We start from the raw sequence: 13,733 nt of genomic DNA on the forward strand, positions 1-13,733 counted from the left end.
TGTAAGAACTCCTGGGCCCATGAGCCAGGAACCTACCCCTTCAGAGTTTCTTACTCATAACAAATAAGAGATGATAAGATAATTATTGGTCCTTTAAACTACTCCATTTTTGTAGTTCTTGTTACAGAGCCTTAAATAACCAGAGCATTCCTTCTTCTGAGTCACTATTTTATGATCCAATGACCTGAGGTTCAGTAGAACACATAACTAATCTTTGCTTTCATAAAAATTTACAGAATAACTGTCACTGTCTCTGTCACTGTCATCCCATTGTTCATCGATTTGCTCTAGCAGGCACCAGTAATGTCTCCATTCATCCCTGTCGCATGCTAGTGTAGCCCAATGGTGTCTGCTTGCTCCAGGAACACGAAGTGAGACTTGTTGTTACTGTTTTTGGCATATTGAATATGCCACAGGGAGCTTGCCAGTCTCTGCCGTGAGGGCGGGATACTCTCGGTAGCTTTCCGGGCTCTCTGAGAGGGTTGAAGGAATTGAACCCGGTTCCACCGCATGCAAGGCAAATGCCCTACCTGCTGTGCTGTTGCTCCAGCCCAGTGTTGCAGGATAGTGCTACAGAATAACTAGATGTATAAAATTAAAATCAATTGGAAAAAAACCTGCCCAGGAAATAGAATTACATGACTAAACATAATGCTAGAGGAAAAAACCACCAATTATCAGGTGTAACTAGAATTTTCTTGGCTTGCTGGGCAGAGAGGAAGGGCTCTATGCATAAAATAAACATTATTTCTCTTCCACCCTACCCCAGACTACTTACTGAAGAAAAGAAGTTGAGGGGTGATAAGTATCAAAGAGAACAATGTAACAGGAAGAATAAAGTTTAATGCCTCATACTGGACACATTTATGTTAAGTGAAGTAGAAGCATTTTAAACCAGTTACTAGAGATGGGCTAAATGCTGTTACAATAATCCCCTTTTGGGGGCACTCAGGGGTTATGTTTTCTTTTAGGTACTTATTCTTCAGCTGTGGGCAAGAAGCATCCCTAGCTGTGGGTACTTTGTGACTAGAACAAAGGGCATACTCCCTCCTACCCGACATATACTTTATGGTATTTTAATCTTCCTACTTGTCTCTGCTTATGAATTTCATATAGGATTATTTAATGAAGTGAGTTCAATGGGCAATTTAAAAATCTACTTAATTTACCATTTCTTCACTGATGTAGAGAGGTACAGCATACTATACTGCAGACGTAGCAGCCTGGATGTGGTGGAAGAAAAAAGCACTCAACGGCAGACAATTAAGACTTAAGCAGGTTCCAAAACTCTATCCCTGAATCTCAATAACCATGACTAGATGCTAAAGAGCATCACAGATCAAAGACAGAGAGAAACCCTTTAAAGAAACAGCATCAACTGTGTCTTATGCTCACTCAAGGCTTCCGCACAAGAAAGTGCATTAAAAACAAAGGAGGGGATGTAATCTGAAATTTTGTGTCTGGAAAAGGAGATATGAAAATATACCCAGTAGCACTGGAGAAACTTGGGAAAAACTTGTTACACTGGTACGCTTTGGAATTGCACGCACAGATCTTTGACATTAGTGAATATATATTAGTAAATTAGGAAGACTATGAATATTCAGGATTCTTTTGAATGGGTCAACCAGTATGCATGGCAGTAAGTGAGAAAAAAAAATGGATAGGAGGTATTAGGAATTTAAAAAAATGTGACTTTTTCCTATAGTTTTCATAAGAAATCTTTCTACCAAAGCATTGGCGAAGCTGATAGCTAGTAAGGTGAATCTCACCCTCATTGGAGATACTCCCTTTTTTTCCTGGCAAGTTAGAAACCATGTCTTAATCAGAGAATGCTTGTTTATATGGGAAAACCCGTATGCTCACATTACTTACTTATTTATTTATGTTTTGAAACAGTAGAAAAGTTTGTTGGGAAGTAGAAGAGAAAGGATAAAGAGTTCCCAATGTGGGATAGAACTTAGTAAAGGATTAAATTTTGTATGCTCATTTTAAATCTATGTCTGTAATAATTTAAGGACATTAACTTACCTGCAAGAAACTACAGAAGACCCTTGTAGAGGCTTTAAATTTTAGTTCAGTGACTAATAAATAGGCAAACGAACATATCTCCAACAGAAGGAAAAGTTAGTTATGCCAGCACTTACAGTTCTTAACTAGATGTCAATAGCTATGAAGAGAATGTCTCTGAGCAGTGGATAAGGATACAAAAACCTCAGACATCAAACTCATCAACTGAGCCTTACTTCAGCATGGACTTCAAGCAGGGGTCGTTGGGGAGAGAGGAGATTCAAATTAGTAACCAACAAGCCTCTGTTTCCTAATGATCATTCAGACAGAGGTTCAGTGACTGAAAATTATTGAAATGAGGCAGATGTCAAGGGGATGCGGAAATGCAGTTTCTTCCCAGCAGCAGTAATTGCATGTGTACATAGCTTCTCCAAATTTTGAGTAGCCCAGTATCTGATGGGGCAACTTTCCCTTTGTTGCCAACTTGAAAAAAGGTATGGCCTGAACTTAAGGGGCTGGAATTTCCTTGTAGGTGGATTGAAGCACTATTTTCCAATTGTTGGATGTAGAAAGGTCCCTGCTCCCATCATAACAATGCACATCATTTCAGAGTGTGATTCACTTTCTCATTCTGGTCATTGTTTTCACTCTGCTTCTTGTTCCTGGTCTCAAGTGGCTGACAAAGTGACTGGTCTCTATTTACATTGCACAAGAAGAGCAACAGTTTTGAAATATTAGGCTTCCTTTTGGTTCTCCACTGAATACAATTGAGAGTTTTGAATTTTTAAACCTACAGATGTAAAACATCTAAGAGCTGAGGAAATACTCAGGTTTTCCTGGAGATTTTTGTGGTTACATTTGCTTTTTGAAAAGGTGATCCAAGGCATTCTTTGTCTTGAGGGAAATAGTAGTTGGGGGAACATTAAATATAAGATTTAAAAAATCTGTAGCCTCTAAGATGCTTTGCAACCATTTTCTGATGCCAAAAACTACAGAAGAGGCAATAGGCAATCATTCAGAAGTGGCAAACTGAGGTAGAGAATAAAGCAAGAGTTTTCTTTTAATGGAAAAATCGTCTTTTTGTTCAGCAGGAAGAGGGGTGCAGGTGAGCTAAAGTTTAGGAGGAGGCAGCTCTTAGGGTTCTAAAATGCTACTGATAAAATCAAAGTTTGTTCTTCAACCTGAGGGGAACAGGTGCTCTCTGTACCTTGCTTGCTTCCCTGGTCCTCAGAGTCAGGAATAGGGCAGCTGACACTATCCTCTCAGTGAACACTAATGCCCTGTTGAAAAAGAATGCCCAATTCAACATCTGACCTTCGTTTATTTTAGAGCAAAGTTATAAAAGATAGCAGAATGACTCTTGAAAACTTACATTATCTTTTACTACATTGACTATTTGAGAATATTACTGAATATGAATTTTTTGTCTTTTTTTTATTAACACCAAACACCACCAACAAAAACGAAGTAAAATAATCTGCCATATGTTGCATAATATATAATTCAGGAGAACAGGTATTTTTATATGTAAAACATTTCAGTTCAATATGGAAAAAGTAGCTGAAGTTATACGTCTGTGTACATATGTTACACATATGTGCTTTTTATGACATACACACAAAATATACTTTAGAATTTACATACTACCTATTTGTGAGGAAATAACAACTTCACTGCTTTAAAATAATTTGTTTCTTCTTTATAGTTAAATATTCACTAAATATCCATCTGATTATGGATTTTTTCATTGATTTTTTTTAGCATTCTTAGACAGAAGTACACATTCTAAACTCAATGCACAAGCAATTTTATTGCACAATTTGTGGTGATTGGGAAAAGCCATAATTGATGTGTTAAATAACTTCTCAAAGCTAGTGTGGAAATTGGGTTTTGTATTTAAACACTGATGACTGAATACTCATGGATAGTTTACTAGAAACCTTTCATTAAAGTTAGTGAAATCCCTTTCCTTTCTTTAGAAAATTGTACCTAGAACTTTCAAACCATGTAGTCAGTTAAGACCTAGGTCTATGATTTTTTTAAATTATTACTATGTATCCATGTGAGCAAAGCAGTATCCAATGGCAGATAATCCTCAACAATAGAACTGCAACATGCTTTTCCTAAAAACTTTTTTCCACATAATAACGAAGTGCATTAATTGTTCACTTTACAAGTAATTTAAGTCCCATTTATCATTATTGCAGTTATAAACTTTGTCCATTCTCTGATTTGGTTTTATCTTATTTATTTATTTTTTGGTTTGGGAGCCATACCCAGCTATGCTCAAATATTACTCTTAGTTCTGTACTCAGGAATCAATTCTGTCATGCTTAGAGGATCATATAATGCTGGGAACTGAGAAGAGGTTGGCCATGTGCAGAGCCAGAGCCCTACCCACTGTACTATTTCTCTAGTCCCACTGACTTATATATTTCATATATGTAAAATAAGAATAGGTTTAAAATACTTGCTTTTGGAACAGATTGGACCATTTGGGTTTTAGTTATCAATAATGTGATAAACAACACTGGGCATTAATGTAGAAAACAGATTGAGCTTTTTAATGGGACATCAAGTAAGACTTTATTAGCATCTATTAGGTTCAACCCAAAGCTCAGGAAAAAGCATTAATGAGCATCATATATCAGTGAGTCTGTTATTATATAATAGTATCCCCTAAAACTGCAAGCCATATAATACTTTATACATTTTTTTTACCTTTATCTTTAGAATTAGCTGACATCTATCCTGTTACACTGGCCTTACTATTAGTAATAGTGAACCAATTTATAAACCCATTAGTGACACTTTTTCCAGAAGATAAAAACAGTCAAAATTATCTGGCAGCAATTAATCTTAATGGCTGTATGCAGTAAACAGCAATGGGCTAATTCCAGCTCTGTCAGCCCCATCAAACAATCCCGCATTAGGCAGCTTTTCAGTGATCCATTAAGCATATTCAGAACAACAACAAATTCAATGCTGAAGGCATATGCACTAAACATTACAACAGTGATCTTCTGAAGCCATCATTATCTCTTAAATAGTACTTCCCCCATGTATTATCATTATGCTGTACATTAGAAATACTTTGATTAAACTCCCTTAATTCATAACAGACAGCTGCAGACCATTTATGCAGTTAATCTCAACACAACAGCTATTGAGGAAATATAACAAATGAAGGCTGTAAACTGGAAGTCATTACTATGAAAGATACTGGTTTTCTAGCCCTCTTAGAGGAGAGTGAATCATAAAGATGGGCTGTGGGTCTACAGAAATGGGGATGAAACTGTTAATGACCTTTTACTTTCCCTGTAACATCTGTCCCTAATGCAGCTGTGCTGTGGGCAGGGTGTTGGACCAGATTAGGCAGGACCCTTCCACTGAGCATTGACCCATGAAAGTTCTCCAACACAGTGAACCAAAGCTTTTAACTTTTACTTCCAGTTTGAACATTAAAAAGTCAAGATTTTGGTGAAGGACTAACTATCACTTTGATTTCTCTTTATCATTACCACAAAGCACTGAAAAATGCTCTTCTCATTATATGTTTTCATTTAAAGTTTAATTTATAATCATTGTGTTCATATAATTAAAAAAGATTCATATTAATTTTCTATATAAAATTTCTTTTCCATGTGTAGTATTTTCATTAAACAATTCAGAAATCTTTGCATCCAAAAGAGCCTCTCCCTTTACCTCCTCTCTATTCAAGTAACTACTGCCCAAGCTCATATTCCACTCTACAAAATATTCACTGGCTTGATTTGATGAAAAAAAAACCTGTATAAATTCTCCCCAGAATCTTTCTTCACAAAATCTTTCCTTTTCACAGTTAGAGAGACCATAAACATATCTATGAATGGACCTATGTGTCTGGAACCACCCCCTCCCCCCCCACCATAGAGTTTATTTCAAAGCCCTAAACCACAGACACCGTGTCTGTCTTTTAACGAAATGGCCAACTAATTAAAACATAAATTTAGAGACCCTTCTTGCCAACTTGAACAGTACCTATTCCTCCAAGAGGTCCAGGAACACATGAATATTAATGCTGCCTTCTAGTTGCAGAGTAGATTCACTGAGCAGAAGGGCTCCTGTCTCAGTTACATCTGGTATTATAGAGCCTAGTTTCCTGAGTTGTAAGCTGTGACCTCATATGAGATCTAGTAACTGAATGAAGGAGAACACAAAAATTTGGCAAAGTTTCTGAATGTGGGATGACCAAAGATTAATTCAAAGTAAGCACATAATGAATATGAGGTTTCTATAAGTGCTAGCCAATGTTCAATTATCAGGCTAAAAGGAGTGACAAGTGGAAGAAGTTTAAGAAAGTCTGTCATAGACATCCCTTCTCCCTCCCATCCTTTACCACTCAACACTTTCTAGAACATTAGATTTTTATTTATTTTTATTTTTTTAAATTGAAATGTAATTATTTTGTTTGTACAAAGGCATTGTTTTTTACACAGTTATTCATAGTTCAGTTTCAATTCTACAGTGGTCCAACTTAAATACCATAAAAATGTCCTCCAAATGTCCTCAGTTTCCCTCCCAACCTCCACTCCTCCTCCTTGACATTTTAAAGCTCCTTGTACTTTATTTTTTAAGTTAATTTTTTGTTTTGTTTTTATTTTTTTTCCTTAAATTTTTATTAGTGAAATACCATGAGGTACAGTTGTAGACTTACAAATTTTTGTGCTCGGGTTTCAGTTATATAATGATCAAATACCCATCCCTCCCCCAGTGCCCATTCTCCACCTCCAATGCTCCCAGTATCCCTTCCACCCCCTCATCCCCCCCATCCCACCCTACCTCTGTGACAGGGCATTCCCTTTAGATTTTTGGAACATTAGATTTTTAAAGAATGGTAGAAGTGGGGACTTTTCATAATTTTTAATCCTTTATTTTACTGTAAAAAATATGGATAAATCTTGCTATGTCCCTTGTTTCTCAGACTTCCATTTGAGACAAAGTTGTGATGAGTCACTCCTGACACCTGGATATCTGGTCAACCTCAGACCTGAATGAAGCCTGAAGCCACTAGAGTTTTCAGCCAGTTTTAAAAGTCTTTTCACCCTGAGCTTTCCATCCAAAGCTCTACTCCCAATTCTCCCAATGGCTGAGCATAAAGAAGTTTGAGAAACAATGCCCCTCTTAAGAAATTCAAGACGTGTGGCAGCATGGCAATGCCTCTGAAAAGTTCTAGAGAAAAAATATCTTAGAAGAGAAAAGTGATTAACTGAGTATGCACAGACATATCCAAGTAAAAATAAATTTTTTTTGTAGAATAGCTATTAATAATTTATGGGGACCTTGTCTTTTACAAAATGTATTTGGGGCATGGTTTACCAAATTACTGCTTGTAATATTTATGCTTCAAGATTAATCAATGATAAGATAAAATTTTGCAACTTGATTAATTAGTTTTGTCTTAATATTTTTGTTTGTAACATTTCATTTATTTTAAGAACTTCACTGTAAACAAATGGTCATCAACAAATGATGTTTGGAATTCACATGCTTGTTTGACTTTTATAGATCTTGCCAATCTAGGTTCAGTGAACATTGTTCATATAAAAATTTTTGATTGAGATATAAGATTTTCTTCAAATAATGATAAGATTTATGTGAAATATATAGATAGGTCAGAAATTTGCTAACTTACCCTGCTGAGGAATATTATCTATAGCTATAATATGGTTATATCTTGCATCTAAAGTTCAATGTATATATTCTTACATCACGAATCACGAATCACGACCATCCTGTTATTCGTCGATTGCCTAGAGAAGGCCCCAGTAACGTCTCTTTCATCCTAGCCCTGAGATTTTTAGGAAAGTGCTATATTCAAGGCTTTTTAGGAGAATGAGACCCATCATTGTTACTGGTATTTGGCATATTGGGTACGCCACGGGGAGTTTGTCAGACTCTGCCATGTGGGTAGGTTACATTCGGTAGCCTGCCAGTTTGTCCAAAGTAGGAATGAGATAATAGGATGTCATAATAAGATGTCTAACCGGGAGCTGGTTTTTATAGTCTCTGGGTCTTGGCCATTGATGGGACTGCACGGTGCCAGGGGACCAGTTGGTGGGCGTGACCCCTGCCTACTGGAATTCAGAGGATCTGGGTGGAGGATGCTCAGCCCCGAGATGAGTAGGCTCGGAGATCTCGGCCCCTGGACCCGCTTGCCTTTGTTCTTCTGCCGGTACCTTCAGGTGTGCAGAGAGTGGTCTCAGCATGGTGGTGGCTGGGCCTGGAGGTCTTCGGCTGCTGGAGCCCTGGTCAGGACGGGGAGGAAAGCTCAACCCGCTCCCCTCCAAGGCGCCCCTTTAATTAGGAATCTACATTTATGAACAGGTAGCATATGCAAGTTAATTTGAATATGTTGCTTGGAATATCAGGATCCATTTTTTCCAAAAAAAATGTATCACAAAGAGTGATTATGTTCTAGCTCTAACCTATGAAAGTCCATTTAAATGGCTACAACTTCATGACTGAAAAACTACCTATTATAATAAGCCAAACAGTACATTTGTCATGTTGATAAATTAAAACCAAGTTGAATAATGGTAAGGTGATAAAATTTAAAAATAATTTGAAATTTTTGATCTGAAAGGCTAATGCTTAAAGGAACCATAGGTTCTGATATTAGGTTGCAAACAGATGTTGAAATGTATATGTGTGTATATATGTGTGTGTGTGTGTGTGTGAGAGAGAGAGAGAGAGAGAGAGAGAGAGAAAGAGAAAGGAAGGAAAAATGAGGAGGAAGTGGTGATGGAGTAGGAGGAGAAGTTGGAGGAGGAAGAGTAGGAGGAGCAGGAAAAGAAATAGACCAGTTTCAATGGAATTAGGTGAGTTATGCTGTAAAAGAGAGGAACAACACTTGTGCTGCAATTAGCCAGGTGTCCAATTTGTCTTGGATTATGCCTCAAACATATAAACCCATAAATAATTCTAGGTCCTTTAATATAATATCTAGGTAGGCTAGGCTCACGTCCAGATGTGTAGCTCAGTTTTTCTACTTGATTCACTGTCTAGTTCTCCACTGATCATAGAGCTTGGGTATCCCAAATCTAATTAAAAACATTATTTAAAGAACCATGATTTATAAAGTTACTGATAGTTGGGTTTTAATCATGAAATATTTCCACACCAATACCAAAACCAATCTCTTATTTCTTTTTGTCTGAAAGACTGGCTCCTGAACAGGTATCTCACCTGGTACCTTGGTACTGAGGCTGTTGCCCTTTTTTTTAAAAAATTTTTATTAGTGAAACACCATGAGGTACAGTTGTAGACTTACAAATTTTTGTGCTTGGATTTCAATTATACAATGATCAAATACCCATCCCTCCACCAGTGCCCATTTTCGACCACCATGGATCCCAGTATCCCTCCCACACCCATCCCCCCATCCCACCCTGCCTCTGTGGCAGGGCATTCCCTTTTGTTCTCGTTCTCCTTTTGGGTGTCGTGGTCTGCAAAAGAGGCATTGAGTGGCAATCATGTTCAGTCCATAGTCTACTTTCAACATGCATCTCCCCTCCTGGGAGGATCCTCCAAACACCCTTTATTTCGTGCTCCCTTCTCTATCTGAGCTGCCCTGTCCCCTAGAATGCCCGGCTGGCCTCTAAGCCATGGAGTGATCCTCCTGGTACTGATCTAGGCTATTCTTGGGTATTAATATCCTATTTGTTACTTTATGTCCCCCAGATGAATGCAATCTTTTTATGTCTATCCCTCTCTTTCTGACTCATTTTGCTTAGCATGATACTTTCTATGTAGTACCACTTGTATGTGAATTTCATGACTTCATCTTTTCTAACAGCTACATAGTACTCCATTGTATAGATGTACCAAAGTTTCTTTAACCAGTCATCTGTTCTTGGGCACTCAGGTTTTTTCCAGATTCTGGCTATTGTAAAGAGTGCTGCAATGAACAAACAAGTGCAGATGTCACTTTGAATATACATTTTTGCCCCTCTGTGATATATTCCCAGGAGTGGTATTGCTGGGTCAAATGGGAGCTCAATTTCTAATTTTTTGAGAATCGTCCATACTGTTTTCCAAAAGGGCTGAACCAGTTGGCATTCCTACCAACAGTGAAGGAGTGTCCCTTTCTTGCCAGCATTGGTAGCTTTTGTTCTTTTGGATGTGGGCCAGTCTCTGAGGTGTGAGATGGTATCTGATTGTGGTTTTAATCTGCATCTTCCTGATGAGTAATATGAGTAAAGCATATTCTCATGGGCTTTTTTGCCATTCGGATTTCTTCTTTGAGAAAGTGTCTGTTCATTTCTTTATCCCATTTTTTGATGGGGTTGGATGTTTTCTTCTTGTGGAGTTCAACCAGTTCTTTATATATCCTTGATATCAACCCCTTGTCAGATGTGTATACGGCGAATATCCTTTCCCATTCTGTAGACTGTCTTTGCATTTTGGTCACTGTTTCTTTTGAGGTGCAGAAGCTTCTTAGTTTAAGATAGTCCCATTTATCTATCTCTGTTTTCACTTGCTCGGCCAGTGGCGTGACATCTTTGAAGATACCATTAGCTTCAACGTCATGGAGAGTTTTGCCCTTTTTAACCTCTTTCTTTTCTTTGTTTCTTTCTGAGTGATTCCCTCCCTTCTGGTCCTATAGGAGACTCTTAGTTTTGGGGTTTGGTGATGTCCTACACTGTCGACCTTGCTTCCAGGTTCCCCTATCCACACTTTGTACTGCATTTAGTTTAATAAATGCTGATATGGGCTTGTGAGAGAGAAGTCACATGTCTAATCAAGTCTGTACTTTTGCGCATACATAATATTTGCCTCATTTGTTTACCACCTTTTGTGCTCCAGCATTTTTAACCTCCTGGTTGATCCTCAAATGCACGGTTTACTCTCCATGCTCAATCTTTGAAAATGCTCGGCCCCTCCCCCTAATTTCTTTTCTTATTAACTACCTCCTACTCATCAATACTAAGTTTATTTATAATGTTTTTTGAAAATCTCAGCCTCTACCTAAGCAAGATGCTCCTACTCACTGAATTATAATGCACTGAACTCTAATTACTTTTTTCTCACTTTGACCTGCTGGAAGACAAATATGGCGTCCTTTACTTTGTATCACAATCTTATGACACATTTTAAAAATATTGTCAGTACTTAAAAATGTCTATAGAATGACACTCAATGCCTCTTTTGCAGACCACAACACCCAAAAGGAGAGAGAGAACAAAAGGGAATACCCTGCCACAGAGGCAGGGTGGGAGGGGGGATGGGGGGGAATATTATCCATAGTGGTGGAAAATGGACACTGGTGGAGGGATGGGTATTTGATCATTGTATGACCGAAACCCAAGCACAAAGATTTGTAAATCTACAACTGCACCCCATGGTGCTTCACTAATAAAAAAAATGTCTATAGAATGAATAGATCAAGGAAAATAGAAATGCCAAGTGCAGTGATCACTGTTTTTTCTAGCATAACACAGAACAACATTCTTCAGTGCTTAACTATTATTAGTTATTGAAATAACCATTGTATATAGAAAATGCCCTTTAACACCCATTATAATATATTAACAAGTGCTGATTTATATGAAATGATATTGGTTACAAGTGGTTTTATGCCACTTATATGCACATATGTAAATTCCCTAAATTTTATTTTTAGAAATCATGGGTTATTTTTATCCAAATAAAAAGGGAGGAGCTCATTAAAAATAAATCATCAATGTGGGTCACAGCTTAACAACAACAAAAAATGTAAACATAGTCACTTACTATTGACCTGAGGATCTTTTTTGTCAGCATGTCCCAAATTTGTGGTGGAAGGAAAGTGAAGTTATGCAAAAAGGACTCATTTACTCCAGTACTTCTGGAGAAATATTTGTCCTTGAAGGAGAGACTCAGGGTGAGTCACATCATGCCAATTTTCTAAAAGGAGATAGTTTCAGTCAGACAAAAGAAATCCCAGCCAAACTTTCCATGCAAATTCTCCCCAATAGTGAAGTGTGTGATGGACATTCTTTTGGAAGAGTAAGGCAGCACTTCTGTCCACTGTGGGGCTAGGAGCAGAACCCACTTCATAAATGTTACTGATGAGCTAGACCTTCTGAGGTTAATTGAATGAGTCTTCCCCCCCCCCCCCATAAGAGTTAGCAAATGCTTTTAAGTAGAAATGCACTCTAGCACTGTAGCACTGTCCTCCCATTGTTCATAGATTTGCTCGAGCGGGCACCAGTAATGTCTCCATTGTGAGACTTGTTTCTGTTTTGGGCATATTGAATATGTTACTGGGAGCTTGCCAGGCTCTGCTGTGTGGGCGGGGTGCTCTAGGTAGCTTGCTGGGCTCTCCGAGAGGGACGGAGGAATCGAATCTGGGTCAGCTGCGTGCAAGGCAAATGCCCTACCTGTTGTGCTATCACCCCAGCCCCAAGTAGCAATGCAATATATGATAAACAGTGTTTGTTTATATACAAACATATTGAGCAGAATTGTTGATTTAGTCCAATGCTATTAAAGATGCTCAAGAAAAACCATGAAGACAAAACAAGCTAGCCTGTATTCATGACAACATCAGGTGACAAAAGTGTTCTGCTTTAATTAAGAAATGTATTGACATGTGAAAGTTTAATATGGGGTGCTTACCACATCTATGATACCATGCTAGGTGCTTTGAAGAATAAAGTAGAAAATCAGGCCTGTGGCCTTCATGGATTTCTAAAACCTAAATGTAAACTGCAACATGAGTCACTTTCTCTTGGATTGACGTTAATTCAAATAAACATCTTAATTCCATTTGTTGAATGATAGCTTTCTTCTTATCCACTCTCTGAAAATTTCAGTCACTTATAAACTACATTGTCTTTAAGTTTTTTGAAAGTTTTTATTTGTTCATTGATTGTTTCAACTATGTCTTCACTTCACAATTATCTATCTAATGCTTTTATGTTACAGGAATAACTTTAGTTATTTAGATATAGCGGTAAACAGGCATTATTACATACAAATGGGCATACAGACATGTTCTTGGATGTGCACACACTGATACACATGTGTACGCACATACATACATATAGGCATGTGCACATCAAGGCACACAGGGACACAGATAGAAACACACACACACACACACACACACACACACACACACACACACACACATTCCTTCCCAGGAATTAGTAATGACTGGAATGGAAAGTATGTAGAATGAGAAAGTTGAGAGGGTGAGGGACTTTTCTGAGACAGGATATGTTGGGATGCCTCTCTGAGAAGATGGCATATGAATGGCAACTTTCCAAAGTATAAGAAATACAGATTAAAGTATAGGAGGGTAAGGGTTAAAGGATAACAAGTATCATTGTATCACTGTCATCCTGTTGGTCATCGATTGCCTCGAGCATGCCTCAGTAATGTCTCCTTCGTCCTAGCCCTGAGATTTTAAAAAGTACCACATTCTAGGCTCTTTCAGGGTCAGGAGAATGAGACCCATCATTGTTACTGGGTTTTGGCATATTGAATACGCCACAGGGAGTTTGCCAGACTGCCGTGTGGGAAGGATACTTTTGGTAGCCTGCCAGGTTCACCAGAGTTAGAACTAGATAATAAAATGTGCTTCCTCTGGGTCTTGGCTGTTGATGAGATTATACATCGCCTGGGGCAGTTGGTGGGTGTAACGCCTGGAAGGTGGAGGATCTGGGTGGAGGAGGCCCCAGTCCCAATATGAGCAG

General features: G+C 38.1%; 1 long non-coding RNA gene across 2 annotated transcripts in view; it reads right to left on the reverse strand.

The window, feature by feature from the left end:
• Nucleotides 1-1,171: 1,171 nt before the first annotated feature.
• LOC130036913 (uncharacterized) overlaps nt 1,172-13,733 on the reverse strand; it is a 103,858-nt gene continuing 91,296 nt past the window's right edge. The window contains exon 3 of one of the 2 annotated variants that reach the window (XR_008794470.1): nt 1,172-1,223. This is a non-coding gene — a long non-coding RNA (uncharacterized LOC130036913). Of the gene's footprint in view, nt 1,224-2,760; nt 3,040-13,733 lie in introns of those variants that run through there. The other variant, XR_008794471.1, reaches the window with a different exon arrangement.

Source organism: Sorex fumeus, unplaced genomic scaffold (assembly GCF_029834395.1).
Source record: "Sorex fumeus unplaced genomic scaffold, SorFum_2.1 ptg000006l, whole genome shotgun sequence".
Taxonomy (NCBI): domain Eukaryota; kingdom Metazoa; phylum Chordata; class Mammalia; order Eulipotyphla; family Soricidae; genus Sorex; species Sorex fumeus.